The sequence below is a fragment of the Leptidea sinapis genome, chromosome 31 (assembly GCF_905404315.1).
Source record: "Leptidea sinapis chromosome 31, ilLepSina1.1, whole genome shotgun sequence".
Lineage (NCBI taxonomy): Eukaryota > Metazoa > Arthropoda > Insecta > Lepidoptera > Pieridae > Leptidea > Leptidea sinapis.
Genome location: NC_066295.1, coordinates 11,972,650 through 11,983,630, shown reverse-complemented (window position 1 = coordinate 11,983,630; position 10,981 = coordinate 11,972,650).

Genomic DNA, 10,981 nt, shown 5'->3' with positions numbered 1-10,981 from the left:
TCATTTCAATATGAACATATTATTTATCAATACTTTGCAGAACAAATTATTATAACTCTTACTGTTTCAAGTGTTTGGAATGTTCACAACATGACGACAACATGGGGAGTATAGATTATATATACGAGATGTTGCCATGTGGGTACGATATATGGAATTAACATATGAACCAGAGATATGAACATATATACGAGATAATGACATATGGGTTCTACTTATGGAATATACATATGAACCGGCAATATGAACATATTTTATATCAATACTCTACTCAACACATTATTATAAGTCTTACTGTTTCAAGTGTTTGGAATGTTCACAACATGACGACAAAATGGGGAGTATAGTTAATATATACGAGATGTTGACATTTGGGTACTATATATGGAATAAACATATGAACCAGAGATATGAACAAGTGTTTGGTATGTTCACAACATAACGACAACATGGGGAGTATATATAATATATACGAGATGATGACATGTGCCTACTTCATATGGAATATACATATGTACCGGCAATATGAACATATTATATATCAATACTCTGCTCAACACATTATTATAACTCTTACTGTTTCAAGTGTTTGGAATGTTCACAAAATGGGGTGTATATCAAATATATACGAGATGATGACATATGGGTTCTACTTATGGAATATACATATGAACCGGCAATATGAACATATTTTATATCAATACTCTACTCAACACATTATTATTAGTCTTAATGTTTCAAGTGTTTGGAATGTTCACAACATGACGACAAAATGGGGAGTATAGATAATTTATACGAGATGTTGACATTTGGGTACTATATATGGAATAAACATATGAACCAGAGATATGAACATATTATATATCAATACTCTGCTCAAGACATTATTATATATCTTACTGTTTCAAGTGTTTAGAATGTTCACAACATGACGACAACATGGGGAGTATAAATCCTATATACGAGGTGATGACATGTGGCTACTACATATGGAATATACATATGAACCGGCAATATGAACATATTATATATCAATACTCTGCTCAACACATTATTATAATTTTAACTGTTTCAAGTTTTTTGAATGTTTACAACATGACTACAACATGGAGAGTATGTATTATATATACGAGATGATGACATGTGGGTACTACATATGGAATATACATATGAACCGGCAATATGAACATATGATATATCAATACTCTACTCAACACATTATTATATCTCTTACTGTTTCAAGTGTTTGGAATGTTGACAACATGACGACAACATGGGGAGTATAGATAATATATACAAGATGTTGACAATTGGGTACTTTATATGGAATAAACATATGAACCGGAAATATGAACATATTATATATCAATACTCTGCTCAACACATTATCATAACTCTTACTGTTTCAAGTGTTTGGAATGTTCACAACATGACGACAACATGGGGAGTATATATATGATATATACGAGTTGATGACATGTGGGTACTACATATGGAATATACATATGAACCGGCAATATGAACATATTATATATCTATACTCCGCTCAACACATTATCATAACTCTTACTGTTTCAAGTGTTTCGAATGTTCACAATATGACGACAACATGTGGAGTATATATAATATATACGAGATTATGACATGTGGGAACTACATATGGACTATACTTATGAACCGGCAATATGAACATTTTTTGTATCCATACTCTGCTCAACACATTATCATAACTCTTACTGTTTCAAGTGTTTCGAATGTTCACAATATGACGAAAACATGGGGAGTATATATAATATATACGAGATTATGACATGTGCCTACTTCATATGGAATATACATATGTACCGGCAACTTGAACATTTTATATATCAATACTCTGCTCAACACATTATTATAACTCTTACTGTTTCAAGTGTTTGGAATGTTCACAACATGGGGTGTATATCAAATATATACGAGATGATGACATATGGGTTCTACTTATGGAATATACATATGAACCGGCAATATGAACATATTTTATATCAATACTCTACTCAACACATTATAATTAGTCTTACTGTTTCAAGTGTTTGGAATGTTCACAACATGACGACAAAATGGGGAGTATAGATAATTTATACGAGATGTTGACATTTGGTTACTATATATGGAATAAACATATGAACCAGAGATATGAACATATTATATATCAATACTCTGCTCAAGACATTATTATATATCTTACTGTTTCAAGCGTTTAGAATGTTCACAACATGACGACAACATGGGGAGTATAAATCCTATATACGAGATGATGACATGTGGCTACTACATATGGAATATACATATGAACCGGCAATATGAACATATTATATATCAATACTCTGCTCAACACATTATTATAATTTTAACTGTTTCAAGTTTTTTGAATGTTTACAACATGACTACAACATGGAGAGTATATATAATATATACGAGATGATGACATGTGGGTACTACATATGGAATATACATATGAACCGGCAATATGAACATATGATATATCAATACTCTACTCAACACATTATTATATCTCTTACTGTTTCAAGTGTTTGGAATGTTCACAACATGACGACAAAATGGGGAGTATATATAATATATACGAGATGATGACATGTGGGTACTACATATGGACTATACATATGAACCGGCAATATGAACATTTTTTGTATCCATACTCTGCTCAACACATTATCATAACTCTTACTGTTTCAAGTGTTTCGAATGTTCACAATATAACGACAACATGGGGAGTATATATAATATATACGAGATTATGACATGTGCCTACTTCATATGGAATATACATATGTACCGGCAACTTGAACATTTTATATATCAATACTCTGCTCAACACATTATTATAACTCTTACTGTTTCAAGTGTTTGGAATGTTCACAACATGGGGTGTATATCAAATATATACGAGATGATGACATATGGGTTCTACTTATGGAATATACATATGAACCGGCAATATGATCATATGATATATCAATACTCTACCCAACACATTATTATATCTCTTACTGTTTCAAGTGATTCGAATGTTCACAACATGACAACAACATGGGGAGTATAAATTCAATATACGAGATGATGACATGTGGCTACTACATATAAAATATACATATGAACCGGCAATATGAACGTATTATATATCAATATTCTGCTCAACACATTATTATAATTTTAACTGTTTCAAGTTTTTGTAATGTTTACAACATGACAACAACATGGAGAGTATATATAATATATACGAGATGATGACATGTGGGTACTTAATATGGAATATACATATGAACCGGCAATATGAACATATTATATAGCAATACTTTGCAGAACAAATTATTATAACTCTTACTGTTTCAAGTGTTTGGAATGTTCACAACATGACGACAACATGGGGAGTATAGATTATATATACGAGATTATGACATGTGGCTACTACATATGAAATATACATATGAACCGGCAATATGAACGTATTATATATCAATACTCTGCTCAACACATTATAATAATTTTAACTGTTTCAAGTTTTTGTAATGTTCACAACATGACAACAACATGGGGAGTATAAATTCAATATACGAGATGATGACATGTGGCTACTACATATGAAATTTACATATGAACCGGCAATATGAACATATTTTATATCAATACTCTGCTCAACACATAAGTATAACTCTTACTGTTTCAAGTGTTTGGAATGTTCACAACATGACGACAAAATGGGGAGTATATATAATATATACGAGTTGATGACATGTGGCTACTACATATGCAATATACATATAAACCGGCAATATGAACGTATTATATATCAATACTCTGCTCAACACATTATTATAATTTTAACTGTTTCAAGTTTTTGTAATGTTTACAACATGACTACAACATGGAGAGTATATATAATATATACGAGATGATGACATGTGGGTACTACATATGGAATATACATATGAACCGGCAATATGAACATATTATATATCAATACTTTGCAGAACAAATTATTATAACTCTTACTGTTTCAAGTGTTTGGAATGTTCACAACATGACGACAACATGGGGAGTATAGATTATATATACGAGATGTTGCCATGTGGGTACGATATATGGAATAAAAATATGAACCGGCAATATGAACATATTTTATATCAATACTCTGCTCAACACATAAGTATAACTCTTACTGTTTCAAGTGTTTGGAATGTTCACAACATGACGACAAAATGAGGAGTATAAATAATATATACGAGTTGATGACATGTGGCTACTACATATGCAATATACATATAAATCAATATTCTGCTCAACACATTATTATAATTTTAACTGTTTCAAGTTTTTGTAATGTTTACAACATGACAACAACATGGAGAGTATATATAATATATACGAGATGATGACATGTGGGTACTTAATATGGAATATACATATGAACCGGCAATATGAACATATTATATAGCAATACTTTGCAGAACAAATTATTATAACTCTTACTGTTTCAAGTGTTTGGAATGTTCACAACATGACGACAACATGGGGAGTATAGATTATATATACGAGATTATGACATGTGGCTACTACATATGAAATATACATATGAACCGGCAATATGAACGTATTATATATCAATACTCTGCTCAACACATTATAATAATTTTAACTGTTTCAAGTTTTTGTAATGTTCACAACATGACAACAACATGGGGAGTATAAATTCAATATACGAGATGATGACATGTGGCTACTACATATGAAATATACATATGAACCGGCAATATGAACATATTTTATATCAATACTCTGCTCAACACATAAGTATAACTCTTACTGTTTCAAGTGTTTGGAATGTTCACAACATGACGACAAAATGGGGAGTATATATAATATATACGAGTTGATGACATGTGGCTACTACATATGCAATATACATATAAACCGGCAATATGAACGTATTATATATCAATACTCTGCTCAACACATTATTATAATTTTAACTGTTTCAAGTTTTTGTAATGTTTACAACATGACTACAACATGGAGAGTATATATAATATATACGAGATGATGACATGTGGGTACTACATATGGAATATACATATGAACCGGCAATATGAACATATTATATATCAATACTTTGCAGAACAAATTATTATAACTCTTACTGTTTCAAGTGTTTGGAATGTTCACAACATGACGACAACATGGGGAGTATAGATTATATATACGAGATGTTGCCATGTGGGTACGATATATGGAATAAAAATATGAACCGGCAATATGAACATATTTTATATCAATACTCTGCTCAACACATAAGTATAACTCTTACTGTTTCAAGTGTTTGGAATGTTCACAACATGACGACAAAATGAGGAGTATATATAATATATACGAGTTGATGACATGTGGCTACTACATATGCAATATACATATAAACCGGCAATATGAACATATTACATATCAATACTCTGCTCAACACATTATCATAACTCTTACTGTTTCAAGTGTTTGGAATGTTCACAAAATGACGACAACATGGGGAGTATATATAATATATACGAGTTGATGACATGTCGGTACTACATATGGAATATACATATGAACCGGCAATATGAACATATTATATATCCATACTCTGCTCAACACATTATCATAACTCTAACTGTTTCAAGTGTTTCGAATGTTCATAATATGACGACAACATGTGGAGTATATATAATATATACGAGATTATGACATGTGGGTACTACATATGGACTATACATATGAACCGGCAAAATGATCATATTATTTGTCAATACTCTGCTGAACACATTATTATAATTTTAACTGTTTCAAATTTTATGAATTCTTATAACATGACTACAACATGGAGAGTATATAAAATATATATCAGATGATGACATGTGGGTACTACATATGGAAAAAACGTATGAACAGGCAATATGAACATATTATTTATCAATACCTTGCTCAACCCTTTTTATAAATTTACCGGTTTCAAGTGATTCGAATGTTCACAACATGACAACAACATGGGGAGTATAAATTCAATATACGAGATGATGACATGTGGCTACTACATATGAAATATACATATGAACCGGCAATATGAACGTATTATATATCAATACTCTGCTCAACACATTATTATAATTTTAACTGTTTCAAGTTTTTGTAATGTTTACAACATGACTACAACATGGAGAGTATATATAATATATACGAGATGATGACATGTGGGTTCTATTTATGGAATATACATATGAACCGGCAATATGAACATATTATATATCAATACTTTGCTGTACAAATTATTATAACTCTTACTGTTTCAAGTGTTTGGAATGTTCACAACATGACGACAACATGGGGAGTATAGATTATATATACGAGATGTTGCCATGTGGGTACGATATATGGAATAAACATATGAACCGGCAATATGAACATATTTTATATCAATACTCTGCTCAACACATAAGTATAACTGTTACTGTTTCAAGTGTTTGGAATGTTCACAACATGACGACAAAATGGGGAGTATATATAATATATACGAGTTGATGACATGTGGCTACTACATATGCAATATACATATAAACCGGCAATATGAACATATTATATATCAATATATAGACAACATGGGGAGTATAGATTATATATACGAGATGTTGCCATGTGGGTACGATATATGGAATTAACACATGAACCAGAGATATGAACATATATACGAGATGATGACATATGGGTTCTACTTATGGAATATACATATGAACCGGCAATATGAACATATTATCTATCAATACTCTGCTCAACACATTATCATAACTCTTACTGTTTCAAGTGTTTGGAATTTTCACAAAATGACGACAACATGGGGAGTATATATATTATATACGAGTTGATGACATGTGGCTACTACATATGAACCGGCAATATGAACATATTATATATCCATACTCTGCTCAACACATTATTATAATTTTAACTGTTTCAAGTTTTTTGAATGTTTACAACATGACTACAACATGGAGAGTATATATTAAATATACGAGATGATGACATGTGGGTACTACATATGGAATATACATATGAACCGGCAATATGAACATATGATATATCAATACTCTACTCAACACATTATTATATCTCTTACTGTTTCAAGTGTTTGGAATGTTCACAACATGACGACAAAATTGGGAGTATATATAATATATACGAGATGATGACATGTGGGTACTACATATAAAATATACATATGAACCGGCAAAATGAACATATTATTTGTCAATACTCTGCTTAACACATTATTATAATTTTAACAGTTTTAAGTTTTTTGAATTTTTACAACATGACTACAACATGGGGAGTATATAAAATATATATCAGATGATGACACGTGGGTACTACATATGGAAAAAACGTATGAACAGGCAATATGAACATATTTTATATCAATACTCTGCTCAACACATAAGTATAACTCTTACTGTTTCAAGTGTTTGGAATGTTCACAACATGACGACAACATGGGGAGTATAGATTATATATACGAGATGTTGCCATGTGGGTACGATATATGGAATAAACATATGAACCGGCAATATGAACATATTTTATATCAATACTCTGCTCAACACATAAGTATAACTCTTACTGTCTCAAGTTTTTGGAATGTTCACAACATGACGACAAAATGGGGAGTATAGTTAATATATACGAGATGTTGACATTTGGGTACTATATATGGAATAAACATATGAACCAGAGATATGAACAAGTGTTTGGTATGTTCACAACATAACGACAACATGGGGAGTATATATAATATATACGAGATGATGACATGTGGTTACTACATATGGACTATACATATGAACCGGCAATATGAACATTTTTTATATCCATACTCTGCTCAACACATTATCATAACTCTTACTGTTTCAAGTGTTTCGGATGTTCACAATATGACGACAACATGGGAGGGGAGGAGAACTTCATATGGAATATACATATGTACCGGCAATATGAACATATTATATATCAATACTCTGCACAACACATTATTATAACTCTTACTGTTTCAAGTGTTTGGAATGTGCACAACATGACGACAACATGGGGAGTATAGATTATATATACGAGATTATGACATGTGGCTACTACATATGAAATATACATATGAACCGGCAATATGAACGTATTATATATCAATACTCTGCTCAACACATTATAATAATTTTAACTGTTTCATGTTTTTGTAATGTTCACAACATGACAACAACATGGGGAGTATAAATTCAATATACGAGATGATGACATATGGCTACTACATATGAAATATACATATGAACCGGCAATATGAACATATTTTATATCAATACTCTGCTCAACACATAAGTATAACTCTTACTGTTTCAAGTGTTTGGAATGTTCACAACATGACGACAAAATGGGGAGTATATATAATATATACGAGTTGATGACATGTGGCTACTACATATGCAATATACATATAAACCGGCAATAAGAACGTATTATATATCAATACTCTGCTCAACACATTATTATAATTTTAACTGTTTCAAGTTTTTGTAATGTTTACAACATGACTACAACATGGAGAGTATATATAATATATACGAGATGATGACATGTGGGTACTACATATGGAAGATACATATGAACCGGCAATATGAACATATTATATATCAATACTTTGCAGAACTAATTATTATAACTCTTACTGTTTCAAGTGTTTGGAATGTTTACAACATGACGACAACATGGGGAGTATAGATTATATATACGAGATGTTGCCATGTGGGTACGATATATGGAATAAAAATATGAACCGGCAATATGAACATATTTTATATCAATACTCTGCTCAACACATAAGTATAACTCTTACTGTTTCAAGTGTTTGGAATGTTCACAACATGACGACAAAATGAGGAGTATATATAATATATACGAGTTGATGACATGTGGCTACTACATATGCAATATACATATAAACCGGCAATATGAACATATTACATATCAATACTCTGCTCAACACATTATCATAACTCTTACTGTTTCAAGTGTTTGGAATGTTCACAAAATGACGACAACATGGGGAGTATATATAATATATACGAGTTGATGACATGTCGGTACTACATATGGAATATACATATGAACCGGCAATATGAACATATTAAAAATCCATACTCTGCTCAACACATTATCATAACTCTAACTGTTTCAAGTGTTTCGAATGTTCATAATATGACGACAACATGTGGAGTATATATAATATATACGAGATTATGACATGTGGGTACTACATATGGACTATACATATGAACCGGCAAAATGATCATATTATTTGTCAATACTCTGCTGAACACATTATTATAATTTTAACTGTTTCAAATTTTATGAATTCTTATAACATGACTACAACATGGAGAGTATATAAAATATATATCAGATGATGACATGTGGGTACTACATATGGAAAAATCGTATGAACAGGCAATATGAACATATTATTTATCAATACCTTGCTCAACCCTTTTTATAAATTTACCGGTTTCAAGTGATTCGAATGTTCACAACATGACAACAACATGGGGAGTATAAATTCAATATACGAGATGATGACATGCGGCTACTACATATGAAATATACATATGAACCGGCAATATGAACATATTATATATCAATACTCTGCTCAACACATTATTATAATTTTAACTGTTTGAAGTTTTTGTATTGTTTACAACATGACTACAACATGGAGAGTATATATAATATATACGAGATGATGACATGTGGGTTCTACATATGGAATATACATATGAACCGGCAATATGAACATATTATATATCAATACTTTGCTGAACAAATTATTATAACTCTTACTGTTTCAAGTGTTTGGAATGTTCACAACATGACGACAACATGGGGAGTATAGATTATATATACGAGATGTTGCCATGTGGGTACGATATATGGAATAAACATATGAACCGGCAATATGCACATATTTTATATCAATACTCTGCTCAACACATAAGTATAACTGTTACTGTTTCAAGTGTTTGGAATGTTCACAACATGACGACAAAATGGGGAGTATATATAATATATACGAGTTGATGACATGTGGCTACAACATATGCACTATACATGTAAACCGGCAATATGAACATAATATATATCAATATATAGACAACATGGGGAGTATAGATTATATATACGAGATGTTGCCATGTGGGTACGATATATGGAATAATCACATGAACCAGAGATATGAACATATATACGAGATGATGACATATGGGTTCTACTTATGGAATATACATATGACCGGCAATATGAACATATTATATATCAATACTCTGCTCAAGACATAATTATATATCTTACTGTTTCAAGTGTTTAGAATGTTCACAACATGACGACAACATGGGGAGTATAAATCCTATATACGAGATGATGACATGTGGCTACTACATATGGAATATACATATGAACCGGCAATATGAACATATTATATATCAATACTCTGCTCAACACATTATTATAATTTTAACTGTTTCAAGTTTTTTGAATGTTTACAACATGACTACAACATGGAGAGTATATATAATATATACGAGATGATGACATGTGGGTTCTATTTATGGAATATACATATGAACCGGCAATATGAACATATTTTATATCAATACTCTACTCAACACATTATTATAAGTCTTACTATTTCAAGTGTTTGGAATGTTCACAACATGACGACAAAATGGGGAGTATAGTTAATATATACGAGATGTTGACATTTGGGTACTATATATGGAATAAACATATGAACCAGAGATATGAACAAGTGTTTGGTATGTTCACAACATAACGACAACATGGGGAGTATATATAATATATACGAGATGAT